This window comes from Archocentrus centrarchus, chromosome 6, assembly GCF_007364275.1.
Source record: "Archocentrus centrarchus isolate MPI-CPG fArcCen1 chromosome 6, fArcCen1, whole genome shotgun sequence".
Classification (NCBI taxonomy): Eukaryota; Metazoa; Chordata; class Actinopteri; order Cichliformes; family Cichlidae; genus Archocentrus; species Archocentrus centrarchus.
In genome coordinates this window covers 10,548,383-10,565,156 of record NC_044351.1, presented here as the reverse complement: position 1 = coordinate 10,565,156, position 16,774 = coordinate 10,548,383, and the positions used below count along the sequence as shown (strand labels likewise).

At 39.6% G+C, this 16,774-nt stretch overlaps 1 long non-coding RNA gene across 1 annotated transcript in view; it reads right to left on the bottom strand.

Moving 5' to 3' along the window:
• Positions 1–11,265, bottom strand: part of LOC115782307 (uncharacterized) — a 50,019-nt gene extending 38,754 nt beyond the window's left edge. The window contains exon 1 of the long non-coding RNA XR_004020129.1: positions 11,229–11,265. This is a non-coding gene — a long non-coding RNA (uncharacterized LOC115782307). The remainder of the gene's footprint in view (positions 1–11,228) is intronic.
• Positions 11,266–16,774: the final 5,509 nt, after the last annotated feature.

Here is a 16,774-nt window from a genome sequence, read left to right as displayed (position 1 = left end):
ATAATCTTTCTCACTTTAGAATGATGGACTTCAGGTTGTTTGGAAATGACCTCATAACCCTTCCTAGATTGATAGGAAGCAACAATTCCCTCACTAAGATCATTGCTGAAGTCTTTCCTCCTTGGCGTTGTGTTAACACACCTGAATGCTAGCAATGCCTAGCAATACGGTCCAGACTAACCTGTTTGTAGCAGCAGCTAATACGCTGAAGCGGTCTGCCAAAAACTGGGTTTCTGATCAAATGAAGGTGTGTATTTTCCATGATTTTTTTTGCTATAATGTAGGGGGACTCCCCTGGACAGCCTCTTTTTCGATTTTTTTCATTCTGTCAAGTCTTTTGTATTGAATGGTTGTTTTTCAAAAACCTCGCCAAAGTTAACGTGTCAAAACACTAATGACACAAATGGACATCAATTTAAAGTATATGGATGTGTAATTTTATGTTTCAACTTAGAACTGTTTCATTAAGTTTTCTTGATCAGAAAGTAGTTTAATAACGTAAGGAACATGTCCGTTGTCAAAGCAACATTCCATGGTGGCCAATGCAATCAACAAATGAAAAAAAATAGTCAGTTAGTTTAGACAAAATTAAACTATTCTGTTTGTTATAAAGCTGTTTTCTCAGCTCTTACACTTTCTGTTTGCCATACTTCTGCCCCTATTTGCTGAAAATTTCATTCAAATGTTGATTTAAAGTCGGAGAAAAAATGCTAACTTTTCTGAAATGCACTTTGAGATCACAGTTTTCATTGATTATAATGGTAACACAGTGCGTGCTAACGGAGTCGTTAATCAGGGGTAACTTCATTATTATTTGTGTTATTAGTGTGGTTTTGGTAATTTTTTCCATGATCTTTCTATCTGCATAGGTTTCATATGTAACTCATATGTACTTTAAAGTTTTGTTAATTATTATTTGTGTTCCCTGGTTTGCTCGTGTTTATATTTAATTAATGTATTCTTCAGTGGGTTTAGTTTGCTCCTAGTTCTCAGTTGCCTTAGAGTTTAGCGCCTCTCCCAGTGTGCCATCCTCTCGTGTCAAGTTCCTTATATTTAGTCCATTCATATGTCTGTGTCTTCCATGTTACCTTACTTCCTGTTCTGAGAGCTTGTGTTCCTTGTGCTTTGCTTCTAGTTTTGCTTCCTGTCTCATCTCCAGTGATTTAGTTCACCTGTGTCTTGTTCTCCCCAGCTGTCTCCTATTCCCTTATCACCCATTTTTGTATTTACTGTCTCAGTCTCCCCATGTCCTTTGTTAGAGCATTTGTCCATGTTCCCCGTTCTTCTTCCCCGTGTTCCCTAGCTCCAGTGCCTCCTAGTCCTAGTGTGTTTCTTAGTTCTAAATTTCTGCAAGTTTAAAGTTTTCAGTTCCCAATTCTACTCTATGTTCCACACTCCTAAGAACCTGCCATCAACCATGAATAAAGGGTTCATTTTAAGTTCAGCTGTCTGCCTTCGCATCCTGCATTTGGGTCCTCACTCCTTCCACGCGTCACATGTTCAGAAGTGTCTTCAGAACGTGACAGCAGCTGCTGCTTACGCTCTTAATTCCTATGGAAGCAATAAAGATAATTTTTCACACTCTGCTTCTGCATTTTTTCTCAATTTTTTTGCAAATTAAGTAATGACACAAGGGAATATGTGATCTATTGTTTCTCATCTGAGTTTACCTAAACTCAATCCTTTCTAAGGACCAGATGATTTTTTTTTATGTCCGGACATCTGAGTAATGTCTTCACCTTCTCTTCATGCAAATTTAGTAAGAATCAGTCAAGATTAGATTGACAATTTGTCAAAAACAGCCAATTATGCCCTAGACTCCACATAGGGAACATTTTTAAAAAAATCATATCTCTCTCAAAATCTATCAAATTTATCTGATAATCTTGAGGGCAAAGAACTAGTGCCAAACCAAATGCCGTATGGATTCAATCCTCTGGATTTGCAGGCTACTTGAATTTGCATGGCTGTAGCTCAGGAGGTAGAGCAGGTCATCTACTAATTGGAAGGTTGGTGGTTTGATTCTTGCCAAAGTATCCTTGGGCAAGATACTGAACCAAGCTCTTCAGTGTTGTTCACTGGAGTGTGAATGTTAGAAAGATAGAATAGATAGAAAGCACTTAGGTGTAGAAAAAAGTGCTTGTGTGAATGGGTAAATAAGGCATGTTGTATAAAGCATTTTGAGTGCTCAAGTAGAGTAGAAAAGCTCTATTTACTTTACAATATTTACTTTATTTCACTTTTCTGTAATTTTACCAATTTTGTTAATATAAAATACCATCTGTGAAATTACTGTAATTATACCTTGTGACAGTTTACTAATAATGACAGATTATACAATTTTCCCAGCATTTTTGTGGTGAAAACTTCCATAACACAACATTAAGAAATGAAGAAATCCATGTAAAATTGCAGAAACTACACTTCTTTTACTGTCATTTTTATACTCAATGCATCAAATTTTAGATATGTATTTAACAGTTTTATCTTTCTTTTTTCTTTCCTTTTTCCTTTTTCCTTTAAAGCCATATTTGTGAAATGATGTTAAACTTGAAACTGTAATTTTGCAGGGGTTTTTTGTAGAGAAAAAATCTGTTAAAAAAAATGAAACTTTATTTTAATTCACAGGTGCAGAGTTTTCTTGTTATTTAATATTAGACATGTTAATTTCAACTGTAACAGCTGAAATCTTCCTCTGGGATTCTGATTCAGGATTCACAGTTTGGATGGATGGATGGGTGGATGGGTGGATGGATGGATGGATGATGCTGACATGCTAGAATGCTAGATTTAGAGATGAAATGATACTAATCTGTAGATAACTGAAGTTTGAGTTCAGACACATGAACCCAGTGTTCAGCCTACATAAAACTAATCTGGTAATTTGCAGGTCAATGACCTAAAAAAATTAGAGGTCTTATATAATTGTTGCTACAACAGCAATTTAATGTCTCTAATTTAACATGAAGCAGATTGCAACTATTTAAAAATGTTAACCAAATATAGTCTGGTGTTTGTAAGAAATCATCTATGATTATAATCCAAAGAATACATTTCTTCTTCAGTATAATCCAATGTAGCCAAACTCCATTTTCTGTTCACATGCTGAAATAATTGACATACAAGTAATGTGATTAACAGCAAAGCTCATCAGGCTCAGTTATCAATGCAAAAACAAAGTAAGTACAGAACACGTACACACTGTGGCATCTTGGTGTGGAGAAATTAATGTATATTCTGCATCACATGTATGTGTTTCATCTTGTGTGCAGGCCTACAGCTCGGGCGTATAAAATGTTGCTCAGCTAAAAATAAATAAAGGGCTCGGGAGAGGAGCGAAAAGCATTGTGCGCTGTGAGTCACGGCCAGGAGTGGTGGTGACGATACACTCCCCCCATCTCACACACACACACACACACACACACACACACACACACACACACACACACACACACACACACACACACACACACACACACACACACAAATGCTGAACCATCCGATTCTCAGCACCATCAAATCAAGATCTCCAGAACCACCAAAAGATTTTGCTCTACACAATGAAACACACACTGCAGTGAAGCAGACAAAAATATTCAACAACTATTAGAAGACAAAATATGCAAAAGCCTCAATTATGCAAAAAGCATTCATGTCTGTGTTGCCCCCAATAAACTCACGCTACTTCTATTTTAGGTTTATAATACACAAGTTTATATATTTTTAAAATATCTTAATATGTATAGTTACCTAAAACACTGATAACACATCACAAAACAGCATGAAACTTGACAAACAATCAAGCGCATTATAATCGTGGACAAGACATAGTGTGAAGAAATTCAGTTATTTATATGGTTTCCATCTGGCACAGGCTTACACTTCAACGTGATTGTAGCTGCCTGAGAAAAAAGCTGACTGACAATGCAAATGTTTTTAGGATGTAAATGGAAATCCTACGAAGAAAAGGCGGGAAAAATAGTTTACTTTGTGTGAAGGACAAAAATTTAAATTCATCCCAGGTTTGCTTGATTCCAGACCTAAGAAATAACATCAAGCTCTGTATCTCCTGTCCGCCAGTATTCAAAGTACTCATTCACTGATTTAATAGGGAAATACCACTTACAGGGAGAACTCATATTAGTTACTTAGTCATGTTTTCTTGGGGAGATCAATCTATATTTGCCAGGATGCACATCTCAAATAAAAAATTAGCGTAAACAATTTTCATCTTTTTTTCATTTTGCATATGAGTGAACTATTTTTAGTTTTACAAGATGAGCATGGATGATCCATTTCCCATTTCTACTTCTTTCTCTACAAAGACAGAGAGAAAAGTCACCAGTTAGATATATAGGATATAGAGATACAGAGAATGTTGGTCAACTTATTGAACTAAGATTGATGTATGAAAAATACTTTTCTTCTTCTTCTTGCAAGTAAATACTTTTTAATTCCAACCTGAATTTAATTAGTAAAACTGAATGAATTTCAACACTAAATGCTGACTGGCCAACATCAGCACACTATTTAATTCTGTGCTAATGCTGCAGTGACTGCCAGTTTGTCCGTGACTGGCCACTCCTGCAAATTCAATCCAAAAACAGACTTTTTAAAAGCCCCAGAGCCCCAAAGTTTCACCACAGGATCTACAGATAAATCTCTGGCAGCTGTTTGTGTCAAAGTGCATCAGAAAAAATTGGAAAAAAATCCAAAATATCAGATAAAGCCAGTTTGTCAGTGAACATCTAGGCAAAGACCAGTCCTTAACAAAACAGTAGGCATGTTTGTCACATCCAAAGACAGCTTATTAGGAGAAAAGCCTGGTAAAGCATGATAGTGGAAATGTTATGGTGTGGGTTTGCTTCACTGTCTCAGGGTCTGAGCAGCTTGCAGTCACTGACTCACCTATAACATCTGTATCATACCAAAATACAAAGACCACTTGATGTCTGAAAGTTGAAGTTGAAGCAAAAGATAATGAGCCCAAACACACAAAAGCATTCATTTAAAAAAAAAAAAAAAAGGTTCAGAAAAAACAATTATGGGCTTTATTAATGTTGCTGAAATGGGCAGTACACTTAAGGAAACATCTTGCAACTGAAAGAATTTTGGATGAGTGGTCAGAAATTTCAGAAAGCTGAATTAAGAAACTGGTAAACCTACAAGAAGTTATTTCTACTAAAGAGAGCAATACGAGCTTCTGATGCCAAGAGTGTACTTACATTTTCTTGTTGCGTAAACTATTACAAAAGGTGGTTTCCCTTTTTGGTTTTGTTTAAAAATACCACTTTTATCTGTAGGGAATGGTTCAAAGAAGATCAAATATTTGTTTCAAATGTGATTTTAAAAAAAATGCCAACAGCAGCAGCAGTTTCAGCAGCACAACTGATTAGGACTTAGTGGTGCAGTGGTTAGGACTGTCTCCTCACAGCAAGGTTCCAGTTTGAACATACTGGTTGTGGTTCTACATGATCTCCCGGAGCGCAAGTATCTCTTTCCTCCAGGTACTTGAGCTTCCTCCCGCAGTCCAGAGACATGGATATTTGGTTAATTGGTGATTCCAAATTAGCTATGGGTGTGGGTGTGGATGTATGAGTATGCAGTCATCACTCTGTGTTGGCAACCTGTTATATATACATATCCTTATTTATCCAAGTAAAAAGTCTCATTGAGATTAAAAAATCGATTTTTTAAGAGACATTGTCCAGGGTGTGCCTTGCCTCTCGCCTTATGATAGTTGGGATAAACTCCAACACCCCCTCAATTCTAAGCTGAATAACTGGTTAAGAAAATGACTGGCTGGAATACATGTAATTTCCCTGGGATGTACTTACTTTTTTTTTCCTAACTGAGTTCCTCCCACATTTTTATTATAGAGGTCTACTGTGAGTTTCATGGTCTTTGTGACCTGATTTTTACCATGCCATGTGCACTGTGGGACTTTATATACACAGGTGTGAGCTTTTTTTTTTTTTTAGCTATGCACAAATCAATTTGATTTGCCACAGGTGGATTTCAGCGAAGTTCAAATAGGATGTAATTGGCCACAATTTGTCACACCACACAATGGTTTTGAATAGTTTTGTCAATGACAGATTTCAGATTTTGAGTTTTTATGAATTTCTTATATGACTTATTGAATGTATAATGATGGGAACAAATATCATTTTAACTCATTTAAATCTACAACACAATAAAACAGACAAGAACAGACAGAAGAGATTCCTTAATTAATTTGTGAGATTGTTGCCGTAAAGAAATCTGCCTTGGGAGGAGCAACTACAACAATAACTGCATCTCATGTGACTGGCATAGGTTAACATATTGTACATCCAAATGTACATAGACACCCTCAAAACAGCTTTGACTTATCAGGGCATGCACACAAGAACTCTAAGGGTGTCCTGTGGTATCTGGCATCAGACGTTGGCAGCTGATTATTTTGGGCCGATCATTTGTTCGACTGGACTGGGATCTGGTGAGTTTGAAGGTCGAGTAATCCCTTGAGCTTTTCCCAACCATTCCCGAGCAGTGTGGCTAGGAGAAGTGCCCTGCTGTGAGAGGCCACTCCTGTCAGGGAAGGGGTTCTCATGTGGGGTGTACTTGGTCCAGAGCAATGTTTATTAGTGTGGAACCCATGTGCATGTCAAAGTAACATGCACATATATGCCAAGACCCCAGCAGCATACTGTATTTTAAAGAAATGATCAGTGTTATTCACATAAACTCTCAGTGATTTTAATGCTGTGGCTGACTTATGTATCATATGACTAACACACAACACAATCATCTGTAAGAAACACAAAAAAGATGCCATATGCCTTTCACAAAAATATATGAATAAGCATTAGAATGAATGAAGTTTAAACTGATTTTGAAGCTATTACCCAAGGAGCTCTGTTTTTAATTCTATATTCTACTTTGATTAGATTATAAATGCCATTAGAATAGTATGTAATGGAGGAACTGGGGTTTCCCACCGGTGTAGTATGGTGATGTTAGTTCAGTGAAGTCCATTAAAGATGATACTTCCAGGGGTTCTAGTGTCTCTTGTGTAGTCTTGTTCTAGTGTCTCTACACCTGGTGGGGAATGTAACTGCAGGATTTTGTGTGGTAAAATCATATAGACATGTTTTTAAGGCTATAAACATCTACAATTTTTTAGAAAGCATAAAAAATTCTTATGAAACCTGAGTATGTGCACTGCCACTCTGCCTTTGTTAAAAGAAGTGTCTTATTTTGTTTTTTCATGCAAATTTAACCATTAGCAGGGTACAACAGGTCATGTTAGTGATTTATATATTTGAGACTTGTATATTTGTGCTATGTCTGATTGATATCTAGTAAAGCAGAGTAAACTAAGCCACTAAATGTATCAAAGGTAAGCTTCTGTGGCTTAAACAAAATTTAAACCATCCATTCTCATTCCCAAAAACAAAAAGTAATTTGTAGACAGGAGTAAAAAATATATTTGGGGACTATTTCCAGTTCAAGATTGAGATGTAAACTAGATGCAGTATTCCTGTCCAAAGGAACACATTTGCAGGACTGACTCAAACTTTACTACAGTAGCTATGTTCAATATATTGAAGGAGTGTATCATGAACATGTCACTTGTTGTGTTTGTAGCATTTTCTAGAAATAAGAGCAAATCTATGAGACAGTGTAATAAGGGGTATAGTATAAGGCGTTGGCTTGCACTCCTTATTAGCATCAATTAGTGTAATATTCATCCTTCTACTATGAACATTAACAGCAAGAAAAATGTAGAACTGAACTAGCCTTATCCAACGAAGCCCCAACTTTTAGCCATAGACGCACAAATAAACAAAAACAATTCATGCTAAATGGCAAGATTGATATAGCTTCAATCCAACATGGAGATATAAGGTAGAGAGAGCAAATGTGCTGCCATTTACAGATTTGATACATATGAAATGGACGTGATTTTTTTTTTTTATTTCCTGCTTGAGAAAAGAGTGGTAAAAAAAAAAAAAGAATCCCCTTGCAATAAAAGAAAGAAGGATAAAAATGAAAGTCATGAAAAAAAATCACATTACTTATTGCTTATAAGGCAGGATTATCTTTAGTTTTTAGATTTAAAAGTGTTAAATGATAACAAATATTGAGGTTATATTAAAAAAAATACAGTCACTGATAAATAAATCCCTGAAAGATACATTTACCATTTAAGTCAACCACATACATTTTGAATGCATCCACGTGTGGTTTTCACTCGTGGATGCATTCGGATGCTGCTGTCTGTGGGCCAGTCCTCAACGATAAATACTTATTGTCTGTTTTTGATGAGAAGTCATAATGACGCATATACCCGATGTGTTATTAGCACCCAGGGTTTATCATAACTCCTTCCTTTTTGTCGCACACGTCTTCATAGCCCTTTGGTCTCACTTTTAACCATGACATCATCTCCCTAAATTTAGCTATGCACTGGTAGCTAACAGCAAAAAAGATTACAAGAGGAAATTTAGGAACATGCTGTGATTTGTCATACACAGGTGGGGGTGACGTCAGGGGAAAAAATGCTCTCTACTCGTTTCAGGTAAAACTATCATGTGATACTTACGAGGGTCCGTACACTATTAAATTATAAGTATATTTTTATAGCAGAGTGTGTATTTTGACCGGCAGTTGATATGGATACAATGTTTAAAATGCACAAGGCTTTTTTGTTTTTTTTTTTGGGGGGGGGGCTGTTTTTTTTTTACAATGCACGCAAGGAGTGACAGTCACACCACATGCTTCACATTATTTCATGGCCAATTGTTAGGCCCACCAATTTGTGCACATACTTCCATCATGGTGATTTACTGTTTGAAACATTATAGATGAGAGGCAAACCGCAACATCAGCATACAGTTTAAAGATGTACAGTGAACCAATACAGCTACAATCCCCACAGCAGTACACAACACTGAACTAAGACACCAAATGGCCAACAAAAGAGTTTTGTGGTGTGATTAGGAAAAAAACAAAACACACAGGTTTTAAGAGAAACTGACACCAGAAGCACATTTCCCTTATTCATTTGACTGGTGTGATGAGAACTCTGAGGGCAGAGGTTAACAGTTAACTGATTGGTTTGCTTAAATTTCACAGAAACGTGTTTTTCCCACAAATCTGTCTGATCATTGCCATGGATGTGTTTGCTTTTGAGATTTTTCTGTGAGATTTCTGCCACCACCCAGATGCAAACTTCAGGTGAATGGAGTTGTGCTGTGTTCACAGCATTGGAAATTTGTATTTAGAGGTTTAACAGCAACAGATTTTACTACACTTGATGATCTCTGCTAGATGTCAATCTTGTGTTTGGACCTAGAGTGGGAATGTTCAGGGTGGGGGGTGGGAGTGAGGGGGTTAGGGAGAAATTAGCTTACATCTTCTTCTTGTTTTTCCTCTTTGTGACTATTGCTGTTTCAGTGTTCTACTGATTAATATTGTATGTTAAGCTGTTAAAATTCAATAAAGAAAGTTGAAATACATTTGATGTTGTGTGTCAACAGATTGCAACTGAAGAAATAGTGTTTTTCAGATAATTGTAATAAGTGATTCTATATATTACCTCTGCTATATAGAGGCAAAAGTATCAGAGATGGAAATTTCAAAATCTGTTCAAATATAAATCAAGATGACTATACATATATGTGTTCATATGAGAGAGAGAGAGAGAGAGAGAGACCAGATATTTTTAGTAGCCTAATTTGGAGAAACTGATCCTTTAAATAAATCTTTGACTACCTAACCTCCTTAACACACACATACACTCACTTCGCAACCACCACAAGAAATACCCTAACCTGCCGAGCCATGGAACACAAAGAAATCACCTGGACCAACTGTGACAGTTCTATGCTAACAGCAGGCCACTGAAACGACTGTTAGAAATTCAAATTTGTAATGTGTTATGAAACCCATTGTTATGTTACTTTCCATTGCATGGAATCTAAAAATCATGCTTTATCCACACAGAACACGCACACCTGAGCCTGCTAAACAGCCATATTATTTTTGGCAGTCACAGCATAATTGTCGAACCTACTGTATCACCATTTCCTGTCTAAAAAGGCGCGGATCACCTGAACGCACCATCACGGCTTTGCAACAGGGATGACAAAATAAACCCCACCATCTTGTGTCGTCAATTTTCCACCGGTGGCATGGGGGGGAAGAACTAACTGACCCAAACAGCAAACACCAGTAATCACATATGATCAAACTTGATTATATTTGCCATAAAATTTTACTTGATCTCACTTTTCAGTTCACAGTGGAAAGTTATAATAAAAACAAAAATAATAATGAACGTTCAGAAACTGGATGGAACCTTTTTTTGCCCCTCTTTACAGAGTTATTACAAAGGCAAGTAACTCTAACGTGACGCCAAGTCATTGCCTGAAGTGTGTACGATATGATGACACACACTGAGAGGTGACATAGCAGGTAAGACCTGGTTCCAAAAACATAGAGTATAAGCCAGATACAGTTCAAGTTATAGAAAGGAATAAAGCACACCCACACTCACACCAACTCAAATATAAATTATGAGACCAAAAACATTTACAAATAGGCTACTGCTCACCACATACTTTGACATCCAACTCGGAAACTCATACCAAAAATGCAACTAACCGGTATGCGTATCTAACCGGTTCTAAAAATGCGTATCTAACCGGTTCTCCAACAACAAAGTGAAACTGCAACCACATGAACTTGACAATTGCAACAGCAGACTAAAAGCTAAAGCTTGTGTATGAGTTTCTTTCATACTATCGCACATATAGAGATTATATAGCACAAAAGCACGACTGAAAGATGTGACAGATTACAAAAAAAACTTAAAATAAAAACACATAAAACGACTAAGTCACTAATACACACAATACATTGCAAATATATATTGCAAATTTACAGTGTACTACTTCAAGACGACCGAGCCTCCCAGTAAATCACAAAATCATGCCTATTTAAGATGGAAATTAAATATATACGCACCACAGCATTTAATTCGTTTAATTTAAAGCCCCATAATAACTTAAATATAAAAGCGGAAGAAGAGACAGAGATCTAGCAGCACAAGACCCTGCACAGACACGACTCCTGCTCACATGCGCCGAGCTGTCATTATGAGCCTTACGCAAAACACAGTTTGAAGGGTGATTTGTGTTTGACGTCATCTTCAAACACATCTCAGCCCGTGCAATTACCTGTCTCGAGATGGAGAAGAGAGAAGGGGTGGGGGTGGACAAGGAGAAGGGGGAAGAAGGAAGGTCGATGGGTCGGTCCCTCTCTCAGTCGTTCCTCAGTGCATACATCCAAATCATGGGTCACCTTTTCTCACCGGCGCACAGCTGAAGGCTCCAGCAGCAGCAGCTGCAGCGGAGTCCATCTGAGCTCATAAGTCACCTCGTTTTCATCTTCACTCTTGTCGTTGTTCTCTCCTGCAAGACAAATAGACAAGACACTCATGGTGAGACTTTACCGTCTAAAAGTTAGCCGTGCATGCAGGCCTAAATGGACAGAAGGGAGACTCGATATGATTTGAGGGAAGGTGGGGAAACTTTATGACCTGTCATCAGACGCACAATCACAAACCGCTTCAGAAAACAGTTTTGTATTGTTTTTTGATTGTTTGGGGTGGGGGGTGCGCTAAACTCACAGGAATACTCTCAATAAAATTCAATGATTAAGAGGTGCGAGGACAAGTTTCCCTTCGGTGACACCGTCACCCAGAAAGCAGCAGACCAAACAATGCCCAGTATTCCCGCAGACAGGTGCGGCTTTTATCATTACGACTGTTTAAGACAGAAAAACACAGGCAAGTCCAAAGGTCAGAGGTCACGCTTTTTATCGTAATCCCGTTGTCGTTTCCATACGTATTTTTGCTTTTTAAATTCCCTTGCCAGTACACAAGCAATACTCTATGTTTCACACTCTTCAGATAATTTGGATAAGCGAGAGAGGTGCGGGTCGTGCCTGCAGCTGTGGTCTGCGCAGCTATTTGCAGCCTGCACGGGCCTCACTAAGATCTATGCAGTGCTTGGGGGCAGGGTCACGCGTCACACTTGAAAATTAGAAACGTGTTCTGCAAGGTGGGTTATCTTGCACGTCATGAACTTTTTTTTTTCATTGTAGTCCATTCTTCTGGGAACTCTGCGTTTTGGCCAAAAGGCGCACGGGCGACCATCTAAACGCTTTGTGATTTCAGTTACATATTTGTTTTTTGTCTTTTTTTGCTCACTGACGTGCCCCCCCCCCTTTTTTTTTTACACTAAATCTTTGTGTCAACGTAAGTGGGATTCATAGCGCTCTTCAGTCATGAGCACATCGAGCATACACTTTGTCCATCTTAGGGCTACACTTGATGGTCCATGGCTCTGTATTGCAAATACATTTAAATGTTTTTTCATTAGTATTATTAGTACATTTGATTATGATCAGTCACACTTATACTCCCTTTAACTGTGATGGGACAGCAGAGAAGAAACTGAGCATTGAGTTGCGTGTGTTTTTCTTCTCCGACCTCAAATGAATTTAATAATCTTTTGTTCTTTTTACTATGTCTTTTAAAAGACTTGATGCTCATCTCTGGCTTTTATTTTCATCGGTGTGACTACTTCGCTGACAGAAATCACTCTGAATTCACATGAAGCTTTATGAGCCAGAGTTTTGGGCTACGTAAGTGGGTAGCATAATGATTCAGCGGTTAAGCTGAAGAAACTAAAGTTGATATTTTTCATATTGCTTGTTGTTTTTAATCTGTTGGGTCAGGCTGGAAGGACGTGTCCGTGGCTGGTTCTCTGTGTGCTCTTTGTGGGGAACGTTGACAGGGGAACAGTGGTGGGCGATGCTTGAGGTGGATTAACTACTATTCACAAAACTGTGAGGGAGACACATGTGCATTTCCAGTGTGTGTGTGTGTGTGTGTGTGTGTGTGTGGGGGGGGGGGGGGTGTTAAAGAGGAGGCTGTCTGAATGTTCACGGTGGCTACACACACGCACACACAGAGTAACTACACGGCCAGTGTATGAGACAGTGATGCAGCTGTTCCTTATTCCTCTCCATCTGCCAGTTTAGATGGTCTTGTTGGGGAATCCCTTGCATATGCACTTTGCTTACAGGTGTGTGTGTGTGTGTGTGTGTGTGTGTGTGTGTGTGTGTGTGTGTGTGTTTGCATGTTTCCCACAGTCATTTCTTTTTTGGGGGGGGTTAGGGGATCAGTGACGTCCAAGCACCACACCCTCCAAAACACACATACAGACACACACACACACACACACGCCCCTCCACGTGCATCTTGCAAGGGTCTCCCCGTGTTTACACTCTGCACTGCTGGGCCCACTGTCACTTCTTCAGTGTGGACGAGGGGGTGGGGTGGGGTGTGTTTGGATGAAATAATGACTTGTTATTACATCGCTCAAAGTTTGGGGTCCGCCGAAATGCTTGTTACCAAAATAGTATTTTTTTTATGAACACGAAGGCACGCAAGAGTTTGAACAAAACTTGGGTGCGACGTGGCTGCAGAGCTTCGATATAATTTCTAACAAAGAAGAAAACTGTTGACTACGAAAAAAAAGACACACTTGGGGCTGAAAAACAAACATAACAAAAATGCCACAGCTATGGCAGTAACAAAAACGATGAGAGTAAATAAAGGTAACTGTAAATCAAAAAGGAAATCTGAGTAGAAAAAAGAAAGAAGTCCTTTAAAAATAAGGATTGTAAAATTCCAGAGTGCTGTCTTCTGATGTCGATGTCTCGGCACGGCGATTGCGCCCTCCGCAAATGCTTTTTGGGGTAAGGGCTTCCCAGATTAATAGTTATGAACAGCAAGCCCAGACCGCAAAAAGATTCGTGAAGGACATTATCTGCTGCTGCTGCCGTCCTATGAAGACTCCGTGACACCCGGGTAGTCTGCTCTCTGCTTCCGTGAATTTATCTCCCATTCCGACTCGGTTGATTATATCTCCAGCCTTCGGAAACCCGAGGCGAGTGTATCCCTCCAACACACACACACACACACACACACACACACACACACACACACACACACTAGGAAAAGGAAGGATGGAAGAAAGAAGGACAGAGGAAAGAGGGGGGGGGGGTCTCCGGATGCCAAGGCGGCTGCTGCAACTGAGAGCTGTCCAAGGTCCTTTCGCTCTGATTCCCCACTCCTCCAGTTTAAATTCTCCTCTATCTCCCCTCTTGTCTCTCGTCCCTCAACCATTCCTTTCTCCTCTCCCCTTCCCCTCTCACTCTGTCTCTCCCTCATATTTTCTTCTACTTGCTATTTTTTTTTTTTTTTTTTTTTTTTATCCAAACGCGCGGGTGTGCAAAGCCCGTGTGATCACTGGGAGATGTGCATCGATGCGTTTTGTTGTCAGTGTGCTCTGTATTATATTCCTTGGTCCGTGGTGTGTCTCCCTATAGTGAAGCGCTGGCGCTCTGCAGCCGCTCCAGAGCGCTTGGTGAGGAGGGAGCAAGGCTGTAAACTGCTGGCAATAAATAGAGAGCAGGGAGGGATCTTATTGGAGCAAACCAAACCTCGTCTTCAGCCAATCGGTTTCTCGCTCATATAGGGACCCCCCTTTTTGAAAAAAAGAGAGAAAGAGAGAGAGAGAGAGAGAGCGCGAGAGAGAGAGAAAGAGAGATGGCTAACCAAATTGTGGTCTATAGCAGATAGTGTATACTTAGGATATATGCATTTATATGGGGATATGAGCAACTAACGCGACTACATATCAGTATTTTCTGTTTGTCAGCTTTTTTTTTTTTTTTTTTGCTTTTGCAGAGCTTCTAACGAGGCTGCAAAAATGAACGTCGCTTTGTACTGTGATAAATAAACTTAGCAAACGTTGGTGATTTTAATGATAGACATGACGACAAGAAAGAGCTATTTTCACCTCATCAGAAGGCATCCTGTTCTTTGCTTACGTGCCAGCTGCAAACTGTATTATAATAATAATAATAATAATAAGGAATTGCAAACAAACGAAAATATGATTAGAATTTTTTTAAGTAACAACAACTGGATTTCGGCCAAGTGTGAACAAGCTTTGTAAAGCCCTCTACATCGCGTCACATCATAGCAAGTAGCATCTGAGGCGACTCATGGTCACCTATAGAGTTCACCGGAGGGTACCACTGCAAAAACGACACGGGGGTCTCCGTGTAACAAATTCAGGATGCTTTAGTCAGTTACAGCCGTCTTAAGGTTCAAAGTAAACACGACAGTAATCATATTGCTGATACAATGCACCGCAGTAGTTTACAGCTCGTACAGCAACAATGTGCAACTTAACAAAACAACACGTTGCTGAGCATCACATCAGGAGTTAAAGAGTTAATCACGACCGTAAACCATTCATTCTCACACAAAGTTGAAGCAATCTTTAATGTTGTTTTTGTTGTTAATTTTAGAGGAGGAATAAATAAATTAAAAGAATAACTTACCTCTTTTCTCTGCAACAGTTCCATTTGTTTATAAGATGCCGCTGTAATGCACTCCCCCCACCCACCCCCACCATCACCTTTTATACACAACCCTCAACTCCATGGACCTGGAAGTTACTGTACAGAGGTGGAGGCCGGGTCACGATCTGGATCCGGACCCCCTCTCCTTGCCCCCCCGTATCAGATTTGATCCAGCATACCCCCCGACCCTCCCTTTCCTCCTCCTTCTTCCACTCTCTCTCTGTCCACACCGCCCCACTATCACTGATGAAACTCGTCTGCATTCAAGTTGGCTGCCAGCATGCCAGCAAGCACAGACTAAAAACAAGCTTAGGGGAGAAAGGAGACATTTGGGATTGGATGGAGGAGATTTGGGAGAGTGAGGGCAATGGTTAGTGCAAATTCAACCCAAGACCCCTATCCTTTTCCTCCCTCCATGCCCCCTCCCAACCCCGCTCTCCGCTTCCCTACGCTTGCCGTCCCCCCCCCCCCCCGGTGTAGATATTTTTTTATTGGGTGGTCTTTTCATTTGCAACCCAGTCAGTCACGATTCTCCCCCACCGTCTGCACTGCACAGTGACTGCCTCTCTTGACGCAGCCAACGCGCACATTACTCACTTTAGCAGTCACGACTCGGGAATCCGTGTTTTTTTCACCGAAATTACACGCTCTCTATTGAATTATTGAGCAAAATAACATCCCTCGAGTCGGTATTTGCGTGTTTTGACCGAGGAAGAACGACAGAGTTGTTGTATTTTTGCGTTTGGAGAGGTGGAGCAATGTATCGCGGGCAAACGGGATTTTGCATGACAAAGACAGGTGGTTGATGTAGGTGGTTGTTTGCTAGTTTTTTAGTTGTTTGTTTGTTTCTTCTTTTTTTTTTTTTGAATCCATCTAAGGAACCGCAGCCTGCATGCAAAATACTGGGAAAATTGGCCAAAGTCGTGCACAGACTGGGGTGAGCTCGCTCTTCGAGTCCCAGTCGGACTGCAGAACTGTGCAGACGCCTGCACCCTCTTCATCGTCTTTCCGTTCCGGGTCGCTAATTTAACACAGCTACCTTAAATGAAAGAGCGATTCCTTCAAAAATCTTTCTTGGAGTAGATGTTCATAATAGAAGCACTCGCCAGGATGAAAAGTTGTCGTGAGAAGAGCTCTCAAACCAAAAAACTCAAACACAGACTACCTCAACTATTTTTTGCGACTGTTCTTAGGCGCACTGTAAACTCTTTCAGTTCAAAATGCTGGACTGGTAGGGATATGAGAATATTTCCTTTATGAATCTGTTAGGCAAACGGGG